Source organism: Cygnus olor, chromosome 1, assembly GCF_009769625.2.
Source record: "Cygnus olor isolate bCygOlo1 chromosome 1, bCygOlo1.pri.v2, whole genome shotgun sequence".
Classification (NCBI taxonomy): Eukaryota; Metazoa; Chordata; class Aves; order Anseriformes; family Anatidae; genus Cygnus; species Cygnus olor.
The window spans coordinates 131,098,715-131,113,273 of record NC_049169.1 but is presented as its reverse complement, the minus strand read 5'-3'; the positions used below and the strand labels follow the sequence as shown (position 1 = coordinate 131,113,273).

General features: G+C 42.5%; 1 protein-coding gene across 1 annotated transcript in view; it reads right to left on the bottom strand.

The window, feature by feature from the left end:
• ARHGAP6 (Rho GTPase activating protein 6) overlaps positions 1 to 14,559 on the bottom strand; it is a 322,686-nt gene that overhangs the window by 162,767 nt on the left and 145,360 nt on the right. The window lies entirely within an intron of this gene.

Sequence of the window (14,559 nt, the reverse complement as noted above, 5' to 3'; positions counted from 1 at the left end):
TCTGCCCGCCCTCCCAGTAGATGTATTCTGTGAGGTGTGGCTGGGGAGGGCTGGCTCACCACCCAGCTTTGAAAAGTGGAGCCCTGTTTCATGGTACATTCGTTCTTTTACACGCGTGTGTTTGCACCGACTGGGGAAGGGGAATCGAGTCCTGCAGGCAGTACAAAATCGTGTTCTGCCCCGCTGTAATTCGGAGCGACTCGCCTCGGGAGGCTGTGGCATCTCCAGCAATGGCAGCGTTAAAACCCTTGCTCAGAAATGACCGAAGCAGGGAGACCCGTCCTAAGGGACGGGCTAGATGCTTTCCCGAGGCCTCTTCCATCTTTTGAACCAGTTTTTCTAATGCTTTGCAGAAATCTGTTTTACCAGTAGCTCCCCCAGTTACCGTGAGTTCTTCCCTAAGGAAATGATGGATGTGAAATTAATGAGCTTTACTGGTTTTGACTTATCATCTAGGCAAACGTTACCAGTGCATTGCAATACCTACAAACAAAAGTAATATCATTCTTGGGGAAAAAAAAAAAAAAAAAAAAAAAAAAAAAAAGTTTGTGAGTGAACATTTTTGCAAAACAGCTCAGAATACACACTGGAAAGATAGATCAGCCAAGCCAATGTTTCTGTGCTCTACTGATTATGTATGTCCCGTTATAAATCTTCTATGGATCTTAATTCCTATTGCAGAGGAAAACATCCTTAAGGGTTCCCATGGTTAGGGAGGTAATTCTCAGCTAACTTTGGCTCAGGCAAAGCACTGAATATCTGCGTTTACCCATAAAATCCATTTTTGTCTCTCAAGCTGTGCTACTGCCCTTCCAGGAAAATGAGGCTGGGTAGGTATTTGAACAATTGCAGGGAATGCATCAGAAAGCAGTACCCAACAGAAATAAATGTCACGTATCAAACATTTCAAATCATCAGGCTCTCCAAGCAGGCAGGCAAAAAATAATTTTAAAAAAGAAAGAAAGAAAAAAAAAAAAAAGAGCTGAGTGCTTGCTTTCCTCTTCTGAAGTTCTGCTTTTTATTTATTTTGGGGAGATGGTTTCATCCTGACAACTCTACACGCCCTATGCTCTGACTCCTAGTGTTCTTTTCCCTCTGCTCTGCAGCCATGGCATTTGTCCACAGGAATCAGCAGAAAGCAGATGAACAAGGTTAGGGAGAGGCATATAGTATTTCTACCCTCGAGCTCTATAGCATCACCACCTTTTTAGCCATACCTCCGGACAATGGTCAACACAAAAGGAAATGCTAAACATCAAAAAAAAAAAAAAAAAAAAGGTTAGGATTAAAACATGGGGGATGTATTTCAATAAATACCCCAAAGTGAAAAAAATAATAACATATGGAGAAGAGACCAGAAATCCACAAGTAGAAGGTAGAGAAGAAAAAGCCTAGCAAAGGCAGAGATGCAGAATTTAGAGGAAATAGAGCAGTTTAGGAAAAGGCAAAAAAACTAAGAGCAGGAAGATTAAGACTGCCCCAGAAGAGGCCAGCTAGAGGAGAGGTTTTGCAGGCTGAACTCGTCTGCCTGGGCAGTTTACTGTCACCAGGAAGGAGAGCCCGGCTCGGTGACCCTCTCCATCCCCCCGCACCCGGCTGCGTCCTGCCACTGCCTCCTCTCCCTCAGCTTCGGGGCTTGTTGCAAACTAATGCAGCAAACTGCACGTTCCTCCGGTGCAGCAGGCTGAATCAGCTCGCCGAGGGAGGAGATGAGTGCCAGAGCTGGCACAAAGGAAAGCACGAGCTTGTCTCGTTGGGAGCAGGATACCGGGGGCAGAAGAGGAGCGTGCATGGAAGTACCTTTTCAACTCCGACAGGTTTTTACAGCAGCATAGCTAGGACTGAAAATAAAGAGTATGCAAACAGAAGAAATAAGTAGAACTTCGTACAATGACAAGCAAAGAGTTGTGGGACAAAACTTAGCAGTTCCAGAGAGGGCTGTCAACCCGGAAAGGTGCGACTTCACGAGATGTAGGTTTTCTGTCCTCACAATACAAAAAATAGGAAGAAAAGATTTTTTAAGTTTTTCCATTCAGAGAATCATATAGGATTTGGTAAGTTGCAGGTATCAGAAATGTGAAAGTGCAGTTCAACATTCTTCTACACCTAGTAACAAATTTTAAAGCTAGTTACTAATTGCAGAAGGTGTTTTCAAAGGCCAGACCTTAAAACAAAAGCTTTCTGGATTTTTAAAGCAAGATGTGGCTGTGAGTAACAAGTTAGCTTATATTGTATTTATCATGGCCAGGGAGTCAACGTGACTTCAAATTTCACAGGATTTTTAACACAGCCCTGATCTGCAATGAGGAGTAACAGGCTGGGCTGTGCTACTCAGCAGCTTGCTATCATCTGTCCCTATTTTAAGCCATTTAGTTACTGGGATTAACACGCTGATCTTTCACAGCAGTTTGAGCTAACTTTTCGCTTTTCACATTCCTTCCTTTTTCACATTGGTACATGCTCCATCCCTGGTGTTCCTTCCAAATTGCCTTCTTCCTTTATTTACTTGATAATGCATACCCAATGAATGCATGCAACTCACTTTGGAAAGTGTAAGCCTTCTAGTTCAGCTTCTCTTAATAGGTCTTACAAAACGTACTCCTGTACACTTACCTCCAAGGATACTCAATCAAGAAAAAACTATATAAACCAAAAAAAAAAACCAACAAAAAAACAGTAAATAAGTTTAAATCCCTTCTACTGCATGAGCTACAGTGATACCATTTTTGTTTGTTTTTGCATTTTCCATAATTCAATTTTGGTTGTTTCCTATGCTGCTTTAAGAAGCTATAGTGTATGCTTTACACCTAAAAATACAGATTACAGTAAAAACTTCATTCCTTCTTTCCTATTTATCACTTATTGTTGACAACAGAAAAAGAGGAATATACAATGTTTCAAATACAGTTTAGCTGCTTCCATCTGGTAAGTGAGTAGGTAATTGAATATCAGTGTGCTGATCATTGATGATGCCAGTTTTTGTTTTTTCAGTATTGTTCTGCAGACTGAGTGCTTTCTCCACTCTACTTGCTATAAAACAAAAGAAACCAGCTGTACAGTGTCAGAGAGCACACAAGAATGAAACTGGGGAGAAGTGACTTCTCCAAAAGGACTCCTGGAACTAGTGACTCAAGCTGTCTGATGTCACATCAGATGAGGTACGGAAAAGTTTCCAAACCCACCCTGTTACGGGAAGGAAGCCAGCTTGGTCCTTACGGCAGAAATGGATTTGTCTCACCTAAATTTAAACATCTACAGTCTGCACCTCAGGTTATCACCTAAGTCTTTCCTACGCCATGGGAAGAAGCAGAGACGTCTGATGGACAGTTTATGTCATTCCAAGCAGGCATCAAAAACTGGTCTGATAAATTGCTCCCTAGAAGCGCCTGCTGCACTCAGCTGGGAGCTCATGACAAGTAGTGCAGATGTCTGCCCTTCAGGCATCCAGTGAGAGGAAGCCCACGCTGGGAGCTGCAAGGGATGGGGTCAGCCCTTAAATCTCACTTGAGGCTTTCAGAAAAGGTCTTAACAGTCTCACCACTTTGATTGTTTTTATTCCAGAAAGCAGGGGCGACAGCACTTACCTGGTGAACAAACAGTCCCCTTCTTCAGGTGAGAAAGCTTCAAACATGCATAAAGGTTTTGTTTTGTTTGACCTTTCTAATAGCATGTGAATGCAGTTTCCACACAGAACTAGCTCCAAATCTGGAAAAGACTTGCCTCTGTGGCTGCTGAGCAAGCGCCAAGAGTGATACTGGCAGCACACTTCTTCCTTAGGGAATTAGCACTTTCCTTATTCTGGCTAAATGTTCATTTGGTCAGTTACAGTTTAAGTCTATTTCCCAAAAAGAAGAGAGAGGAAGGATGACAGACAAGTAAATCAAATGCATAATCATCCATTAACAAAAACTAGAAACTAAGGAATCAAAATTTAGAGATAATACACTGCAAAAATCCATTGTTCGTAACTAACCTTTTTTGTTGTTTTGAAGAAAAGTACTTATTTGCTACCTATCAAAATATGTTGATAGTTTCTCACCAGTTTGTAACAGAGCTAGGGGAAACAGTACTTAATGCCTGGGAAGAATGAAGTACCATCTCGCTCAAGATGCTTTTTCACAGCGGTGACATGTATCTTCTTAGACAAAGGAAATCCTATTTAAAAGGAACTCGACTGCTGTAATTTTCTGGATGTCTGAAACCCCGTTATATGAGATCTAATGCCCTAGAAGAGCGTGACACCGTTACAGCTCCTAAGTCCTACAGTTGTCCAAGTGTTGCTCGTACCAGCAGAGAGGAAGCTGGAGCTTTATTCCTAGGGAGTCAATACAAAGCAGCCTGTGTTCCCCAAACACAAACCCTCAGCTTGTGCTTGCACCAGGTGGTACAAGCAGAGAGGAACTGTACCCTGTGCACACCCACATCATGCTCCTGCACTCTCCGAGTCTTTAAAGCCCGAGAGAGGAAACCAGGCTCCAGATTATTAATTCAAACCTGCAGACTGTGCTGTGCGGAGGGGCAGGAGCGGCATTTTTTCTTAGGAATGGCAACACTAAGCGTCTTAGGAAGACCCTCCCCTCCCTCCACTCTTCCCCACACCCTGCCCTTGCGGCCAGCCGGTGCTACAGTCGCCTGACGGCACCATCTGGGAAGCAGCAGCAGCAACACACGGAACAGCCCCCGAGGAAGGTGACACTCAAGACAACTTGCCCCAGGGTCAGAAACAGATTTTCTGGTAAGCATTCAGCATAAGAGATGGACAACTCACCCAGAAATCCCAAGCGAAATCCTTTCCCTGATGGAAGTGTGCTATCCAGGACACTATCAGTTAGCACTGATGGCACTGCCACCAGAATTTCACTCAGGCGTTTCATTTTAGTTGCCACATTCTTAATTTTTTCATCTAATAATTCACTCTACTCTTTAATTTCTAAGTCACAGAAGGATGTTCTGTATATGATACTGCACATCACTGCAGCACCGGTTATCAGCACTTTGGCAAAGAGATTTAATCTAAGATTCACATCTCATAAGAAATTACATTCCTTATGTTTGCACATTGTTCTCCGCCTCTAGCATCAGTGAAAATTCATGATGACATCTTTAAATTAAAACTCCAAACTAGCAACTTGTAAATCAAATCTATGACCCTATCACATAGCATAAAATAGTTTTTCAACAAAGATTAGAATTTACTCTCTGCAGGTTGCTGTAATTCATTCAATTTTTAAAGCTGCAGAAGAAACTAACAGTTATCCCTCCATCATCTTTTTTCTTCCCTCAAAGGCTGCAATTTAAATAAATAGGACCGCTCACTGCTTCATGTGAAGATTAATGACAGAGTTTCAGACCTAATATTTTTTTACTTCTTGGTTTTCCTTGTTGATGGAACAAGCTAAAAAGGCAGACAGGGATATGGTGAAAAAAATAAAAGGGGTGAGGGGGCAGGACAAAATGCAAAATGGAAGCAAACGCGACTCCTCAGTTTAGAGCTTCAAAACAGCTTAAAGACCTTAAACATACAAATCAAAAACCTCAGTAAAGTCTCATCTCTGTAGATGACACACATCTGGGAAAACAACAACTAGCTGGGAGATTTTTCTAGTTGCTGAAAGTGGGCAGATCTCCATGTATTTCCTTCCTCGTTTATCTCCTTGTGACTCACGTTCACCGTAAACTGCACCACTGGGCTGAGCTCTCACTATCAATTACCCTTCTACCTAAAATGTGTTTTGAGAACTGCAGAGGGAGAAAAGCACAATTTTGTTCCATTACATATGAATTTTGCAGAAATTGCAGCTATACAAGAAAAATAGAAAACACTAACTTGAAACAAATTGGCTCCAGATACATGATTGGCTCTCTGACTAGAAATAGAAATGCTTATCAGCAACTGACAGAAGCATGGGCTTCTATCTAAATTTGCCATATGGATATTTGATGGGAATTTGGGAAGGGGAATGGTTCTGTCACACACCTAAAGTTTACTCAGTATTATTTTGTGGACACTACAGTATTGCTAAAATCCACTTGGTGTGCAGAGTAATAATTAGAGAACAAACTTTCCCAAGAAGTAACGCAACTACTGTACGGTTTGTTTTAATGTCATAATTCATAAATCACTTTTACAGTGTAAAAGTAATTATTTCAAGACTGAAATAAGACCAAACCTCTTGTGACCAACAACAGTAATATTCATAATGTTAACAAACCTCTTCAAATGAAGTCATTGTTTAATAGGTTTCAGGCTATATGTGAAGTGGTTACAAATGTCAAGTTTTTGCAATAGTCAATAATTTGGGGATCATGTAAGCAGATGGACTTGGCGTCTTTGAGTTCTGGATTTCAGCTGTAAATCAGAGGCAGGGTATTATTCATAGAATTCACAGGAGCTGGCTGAAAGAGCTAATTTTCTAGCTGATAAGGAACGTCGCTTTCCAAAATCCGACTTTCATCTGATTGAGACTAAAGCCAACATCTTGAAATTTCTAGTGAACTGCGTAAATTCTTACGCTTTTTTTGAGCCAGAAAAAGACAAATCGCGAAGTACTCTGCTTGGGTACCACCACCGCAGCTGTTCGCAGTGAGCCTGACAAACCCCCCCCCCCCTTTTCTCTGAGCCCTTGGGGAGCTGCCACACAAACCACTCTGGAGTGACAGCCCCCGGGACGCACCCCAGGACATCTCAGCACCAGGGCAGGGAGCCTGGGAAGCCAGCGAACCAGCCTGGGAACCGCCGAGGAATTAGGACGTGCCACAGCCCGGTGAAGCCCTGAGGTCTTGGCACTGGCACACAGCACGGCAGGGCCATCTCTGGCCGTGCCAAGCCCTGGCAGGCAGCCTGTCCCGCAGCCCGACCTACAGCCTGGGAGCCTGGAGTGGAGTAATGCCAGGCAGCCTGTATTAGGAATGGGAAAATGAGATTTTGGGGATCACCGGGTCTTGGTCTGGATCACCGGACAGACTTAGCCAAAGATATGCATCCTGAGTCAGCCCCAGGCCTTCTGCTGTGGGACAGCCCTGAAGGATTTTCTCACAGTTGTAAACCCAGAGACTCTGCTCAGCCTGCTTGTAACCCAGGGTTAGTTTTCTTGGATTCCTGAGAAGTGGATTCAAGGAGTTACAAATGAAATATCTGAAGGCCAGCAAATGGGCTCTTTCCACTGCAGCAAATTTCTATCCATTATTGTGATTAATGGCTTTTGAAATGTCTGCTCTTTTGTATTTATAAAATGGAATCACATGCAATAGCCTCACACTGTTGAGCTCCTTGTGAAGTATTTTGCAGTTGTATATATGGCTGTCCACCACATCAATGATGAATAATTTTATCATGTGCTCTAGCAATCACATTCACTGTCTGGTTTTGCTCTGAAGAACAGGTATGGTTGCAATTTCAATATATGGATTTCTGAGGACTTCAATCAGCAAGTAGTTTTATTTGAGCATCGTTCTTCCTGGCTATAAGTCCATCTTTGTTTTTACCTTGCTGCTGCAGAAGCATCAAAGCAGATTTACTTTCTGGTAAGAAACTTCAATCACCTAATGATTCAGGCATTCCCCTGACCTGCCATGACAAGTGAGAGAGAATGTGAGGGAACTGATTTCAGCACTCCAAGGACAAATGGGAAAACGCAGAATCTTAAACACTTTGGGTGACTCCTACCCTCACTGTAAAAACACTCTAAAGCAGGTAAGAGAAACAAAAAAAAAAAAAAAAAAAAAAAAAAAAAAAAAAAAAAAAAAAAAAAACGCAAACAAGCAAACAAACAAAACAAAACAAAACAAAAATGTATAAGGGTTCCAGCTGGGATTCACCTTCAGGCTCAGATACCTACATGTAGGTGTCTATGCATGAATTAGGTGTCTTGGTCCCCATATAGCCGCTGAAGGCCTAGTCTGTAGAGACAGGAGAGTTGAAAGAGCTAAAGGAATGTCATTCTAAAGCAGACCCCATGTTTGATCCCTTGAATAGAATTCCAGACACAACTACATGGGCAGACTACACATGCCTACCTGTAGAAGCTACCATTGTAGATATGCGCGTGTGCAGACCCCTACAACAGGTCTCTGAGCTACCCAAGGTAACGAATGACTATCTTAAATATCTTTTCTTCAGCTGGCTGGGTAGCTTGCTTCAATGGCCATGTGTTCCCAAAATGCAAACCAAAATGCATGTGGGTTGGAGTTTGGGGAAGAGATGCTTGCAAGAAGGCCCCTCTTACATGGTCAGGTAAAAGGGATTAATCCCTTACCCTAGAGGACTCAGGTACCAATCCAGTACTGTGCAGTGCACATTGCTGAAAACATAGAGCAGTAAATACACTGCAAAAGGTGCATTTGTTGCACTTCTACTCTCTCCTGCATCAGTTGTGATGGCCATTGCATCAGACTTGACTACTATGGCATGTCATTCCCAGGAATTAAAACTCAGGCCAAAAGCGATGCAAACTGAAGTGTTACAGTACGTTAGTGCTAACAACTGCCTCCCATTTGTATTCAGTGAAAGGCTAAATCACCAAGGACTTGGGTGTCTGATTCTCACTGTTACCTGGAAACTAGAACCCTGAGCGCACGCACTGTTGAAAAAGTGATTTAAAAAAGGGAACAGAAACACGAAAGCATGATTCATATAAGAAATACACCATCATCTAAGCACAGTTTCTCTACTTGCAGAACCGTACTGTTTTAAACTGCGTGATCCTTTACTGCTGTATGAACACTGAATCCCGCCTGGCTTGAATGTAGTTATTCCTGTGTATCCCAAACTGGGGCTTTTCCCTTTGCAGGGATGGGAGGAAGGTGAAAACAGGGCACAGCCCGCAGGCTCCTGGGTCTGGAGGTAGCATAGCCGCAGCACTGAGCAATGACACTTTCTGCTAATCTGGGAGGGGAAGATTCCCCTGGGCAAAATAGCTTGGGAAATGCTGGGTTGTATAAAAGAGCTGGCCGGTTCTCAAGCAATTGTTTTGGAAAAAGGTAAACTATGAATTGAAAGCACCACAGCTATTCCTAAGGAATCCCACACGAGCCTGCTGTCATTGGGCAGTCAGGACGCTTAGCTCCTTTGTAGTTAAATTCTTCTCTGGTGACTTGCTCTGCTTTAACTGTCCTGGTGGCACTCCCTCTTGGAAAGCCTTGGAAAGCTTCCTTCTGATCCACTGCAGTTTTACTCTGTCTTGAATCTGTTGTAATACTGATGAAGATGAAGCTGACACAGGGGAAAGCTGGAGTAATGCAGCAGTGAATCAGAGCCGTGCTCTTTTTTCCCCTTGTTGCCCTTCTGCCTTGATTGAAAAGTTCAAGGGGAAAGAAATTGTGGAAGTGGCTCTGCATGTGATTTGTGCCCCTAAGCAGAGCCAGAAAGCTGTGAGCCAAGTGCCAGGCTGAATCTCGCGACTTACTGTTTGTATTGATGCTGGCTGCAGGAGTTTAAGACCACTTCTCCCCACACAGCAGCTGGGAGGTATCAGAGCACTTGCGAGTATCCACCCATTCACTTCCAGCTAGACCAAGTAGCTACAGATGTTGAAAACACCACAGAGTCCTAAGGAAAAGGAATTCATCCACGTAGGACAAAGATTTTAAGCTGTTTACAGCCTTCTGGTCTCTAATGTTTATTACTCCCCCCATAAAGTCTGCCTCCATCTGTGGTATCTTGCAGTGACAGAGTTAATGAAAATCCAAGAGGCATTCCAAGGATAGCAATGCAGAATGAGAGCAACCTCAGCATTGTTTTGTTAAGATCTCAAATTGCCAATACGGCAAAATGAAGTAATGCGCTCTGTCAACATGTAGTATGCTCTATAAATGGGATCACTTGTTCATCTCTTAGTAAAACATGCAGAAAACCACTATTTGATCAGCCTTAGAGCAGCTGACTGCTGGCTTTAACTTCTTCCTTAGGACTTATTCAGAGCATGAAACTGCTGAAAGTCTCCAGTGAGCAAAAAGAGACAAAAATATCTCCAAAATGTAATTAAACATATTACCAAATAGACCTCTCTTTATGTGATCAGTCTTGAGCTAGTATGTCTTTATCAGTGAAATTAAAACAGAAGTTAGCTAAAGCACCAAACTGATTTCAGCTAAAACTGAAAATTGATTTCCACGGTTTTCAGTATTAATTTATAAAAACGTTATATCTTTTTACAAACAAAAGATAACTTTATTAGTTAACTTGGAAACCTCAGACAGTTTTCATACATTTATAGACAGCTTCCAGATTGAATTTTGCTGATCCAGGCTTCTTAGGTGGAGTTTATGGAGCCAGACTCGTCATATGAGCTATTTCTATAAGCCCCAGGTAAATACACACAGGGTTCGCGTTGTTAGAGAAAGTGTTTTTTTCTCTTCTAGAAAAAATTAAGCTAATCTTAAGTAAAGACAAAAGTTCATTCAGTACATTTTGTATTTGTTGTTTTTGATCCATTTTGGGAAGCATTTTTCCTTCCACAGATCTACACTGCCCCTGCCGCTTTAACTCCTTCATTTCTTTTACCATGCTCTGCTTCCATGTCTGATACTCTCTGTTCTCTGAGCTAGAAACAGCTGGATGGCACAGCTGGAGGAAAGGAAACACAGGGTTCGGGTATTTCATTCACCTTCTTCCCCAACAGTAGCCCTCATGCCTTCCCTTTCCTACATACCTGCTTTAACCCAAGACTCACGTGAGGTTGGACCTGTATTGCAAAGTCCACTTAGAAACATGAGTTTTCATTCATGTAGCTGAAGTCCTGATGTGGATATTACAAACTCAATAGCCCGTGGAATGCCTCTTCATTTAAGATTTCAGTTTACTGATTATATTTCAATTAAATGTCATACAAAAAATTACCCGTAAAACTCAGGTGGATGTACCCAAAGACAGATATGAAAGCCAGGAATCAAAGGATCTGTAGCTTCTCCTTTAGGTACATACGTGCCTGGTTGCAAGATGGGAAAATGACCCCCCTCATTTTCACCTATATCATCTCTCCATTTTCTCTCCACCTCTCCATCTTAGATAACATTGGTATCTAAGCTGAAATTTGCAAAGTAATTCAATTTTCCATTTAATGATGATACAGTATACTTACTATAGGTAAAGGTTTGTTACTAAATTTGCTATATATTACAACAAAGGTGTGCACCCATAAATGGGAAAGAAATCTTCCTATGACAGAGAGCGTGAAAAAAAGATAGCACAGGCAAAAAAGAAGGTAGAAGAAATGGATATGGCAATACAGTAGGGATGACCAGATTTCTTGAACATTAACTGGAATGAACACCTTCATGTGACCCAGAGCTGTGAAACCTGAGGTGGCATGCCTTGGAGATAAAGTGGCAATGCCAGGAGCTCCCACTACTTCTCTATGGGACAGCCCTACACTGCAGACAGTGGGGGGGCCCAGCTGACCACCGCCTGAGCAATCCCTGCTGGCTTAGCTCTGCTCACGGCCAAGGATGCTGACCAGTTGTGCTAGCACAACTTCACTGCCAGCTGTACCATGAAATGATGGCACTTGAACTGCCCCATGAGGACTGAAGAGATTGGCTACAAGCCCACAAGAGACTCCGAAGACAAACACAGCAATGTTTGTGAGGAGAGACCCAGAAAGGTTTTCTGAGATGGAAAGGTAGGTTTTCACTTTTTGCCGGTACTTGTGAGGAGGCAGGCAGCAGTATATTTGCTGCTGCTGTTGGTGCCCAGGCCTCAGTGTTGTTCTACAGATGAGCACTCCAACAACAGACACAAATCCACAAAGTCATAGCTGAAAACTGTCTGCCCATGACAGGCTCCTCTGCTGGATCCAGCTGTACCAGCACAAGCAGTTCTCTCGTGATCATGGGTGAATCATCACTGTCCTAACAGAAGTTACGGATCCCATGGGTCCATTGAAAAAAATATATATATGTTTGCACTGCCCCTTATTTCATTTTAAGCAAAAGCATCTTGGCCAGTTTGAATGGTTTACACTGGGGAAGTTGGCTTTAGTTGCAGAAGACTTGTTTGATGTCTTGCTTGAACCATAAGCAGCCAGCATGCACCCACCCTGCTCTGTTGGTACGTCTGAGACCTACCAGCACAATGATGCAGTAATCAACAGATGGTTGCTGTGACCTGTTGCATCCACCTAGAGGGATCCAGAAGATGATGCCTGTATATGTCTGTCTACCATCTGGATTATTGTGACAAAAGAGATGATCCTAGGCTGGTGTAGTGACCCTACCGAATAGTGAATGAAAGAGCTTGGTATTGTCTTACTTTAATTCAAAATCATTGTGAAACATCCAAAGTGCAATAGAAACCTCTCTCATACTCACAGAGTATTTAATCACAGGCTGCTGACAGTGGCTGTGATTCAAGGTAGCAGCTAAGTACTCACATAACTTTGAGTATATTTGTAGTCTAAAAACCGTTCACATTCTTAAAGCTCTGCACATGCTTCAATCTTTGTCTAAATCTAAGTCAATTTGATTTTTTTTTTTCTGTGATTCTTTACAAAGCGTTATGGCGGTGTGGTAAATCCAGCGGTAACCCCTGGAAATGGTAACTCTAGGATTCTTCCTGCTCTTTGGTGGAAAACTACGCCTGAACCAACGGCAGAGAAAGTTACAGACCTCTGAGTTCTCCAAGTTCTACCTATTTGCTGCCTCTAGGATGATCTCAGGTCCAGCTAAGGGTCTTGGATGGAGAAGCCATCTCTCAGGCACATTCTTTCAACTTGTTGGAAAGCTGTGGCAGAACTTCATGCAGGAAAAGCTTCCACTTTGCCTCCCCTATCCCACTGGCATGACCTTTCATCAACTCTTCAGGGTTCACCTCTTAAATACTATCCAATGAGCAAATGCTCTGCATTGTGAAGAGTGTAGTCCCCCACTGCTGTAGCATACCAAATGCTGCAAGAGGTACCAGGGCACAAACCATGGTGTCCACTTGATGGTGGACATCACAATGTGCCAAAGGAACATAGCAGTTCTGCTGCTTGAGAGCTGTCAAGACACACAGACCTCCACCCTACCATTTTCTGTGGGCATCCAACCAAAACAAATACAGGGGGACTCTCAGCAGAAGGGAGGAGGGCACTCTGTGCATACAGCAAACAAACAGCTAGAGCCGCTGATGTCCTCAGCTTCAACTGCAGCTGGACCATAGCATTCCTTAGGAGCACATACGTTACTCAAAGCCTTTTCTGTTTATTTTCTTAACTAAGCTTTGCAGACTTTAAGTGGGGAAAGAGAGACTCAGACGTTCCCCTCAGTTTTAAAAAATCAGATAAAATTTTGTGACTATATATAAGAGAAACCTCTATTAGAAGCTGCCTTTAAGGTTCTGTAAGGTCCAAGCTTTGGGGCTTTTTTAGTTGACTCAAGATCTTTTTGTGTTTTAACTGTCATTTTTAGTTTTGGATATTATTAAATGAGCATTATCATGATGGCAAAATTGGTAGTGTTTTAATTAGATAACATGATATATCTACAAAGGAAAAGAAATAGACTGAATCAATGTTCTTTTAATTTAAATTCAGAAGTTAAATCCAAATACCTAAGCAAACTTGACAGAAGCTGTCACTTTGTATGCAAGTGAATTTTTACTTCTTTTCTACGGCACTGGAACATAAAGATACTGCCAATATGTGGATAAGCACCGTGCATTATATAAAACAGCAGTGCATTGAAGCCTCACGTTGTAATGGAAAATCTAGGTTTAAGATCTGGAGAGCAATGATAGAGGGGAGGAAAAATGTAACTACCATTTGTAGCATAGTTGGTGGGATTTTTTTCCAAGTGAGGTCAGGGAAACAGGCTCCTCCTACATGAGCACAATAGAGACAAGCCTGTTGTTCTCAGTGCAGTTGATAAACTATGTTCTATTCAAAGTCAGGTGGCTATTGTTCCCATATCACCGAGGATTGAACTTATCTTAGTGGATTACAGAAAACAAACAAGTTTCTCACTTAATGAGAAAGCCCTGAAAACCTATTGTAACTATGAGATACATTGGACAAACAGCACTTGCCATATACTGCCCTGCTGCTCGACGCTTCTCAAACACTGCTGCTGCTGAGAGCCTGTGCAGACTCACGGTATGCTTAACCCATCCAGTGGTGAGATGTCACCAAAAGGAGTGGTTCTGCATCCCTCTGCTGCCCTCGTGTCCATCCGCATGCTCCTCTTTCAGTGACTGTGTGGTAAGGCTGTTAATTGGAAGGAAAATTAATAGTGAATCAATTATCAAAATAGAGAAAATTAAAAGGTGAATCAATTTTCTGTCAGATCAACTCACTCTGAGGTCACTCAGCTGCTATACCTGATGCAGGGGAAGTAGGAGGAATTGTTGATTGTGGGTTGCCTCTCAAAAGTTGCCTACAATTAAGCTGAATAAATTAAACATCTTGTGCAACTCAATTCACCCTCCTAAAACCCTGTACATTCAGGGCTTGTGACTCCTAAAAGAGGCAACATTAGTTGTTGTTTTCCCTTTGCACACGAGGACAGCTCCTATCAGCACTAGCAAGTGCTTTTCTGTGCAGCACATAACTCCTCTGTGGAATTCCCTGTCACAGCTGTGACAGC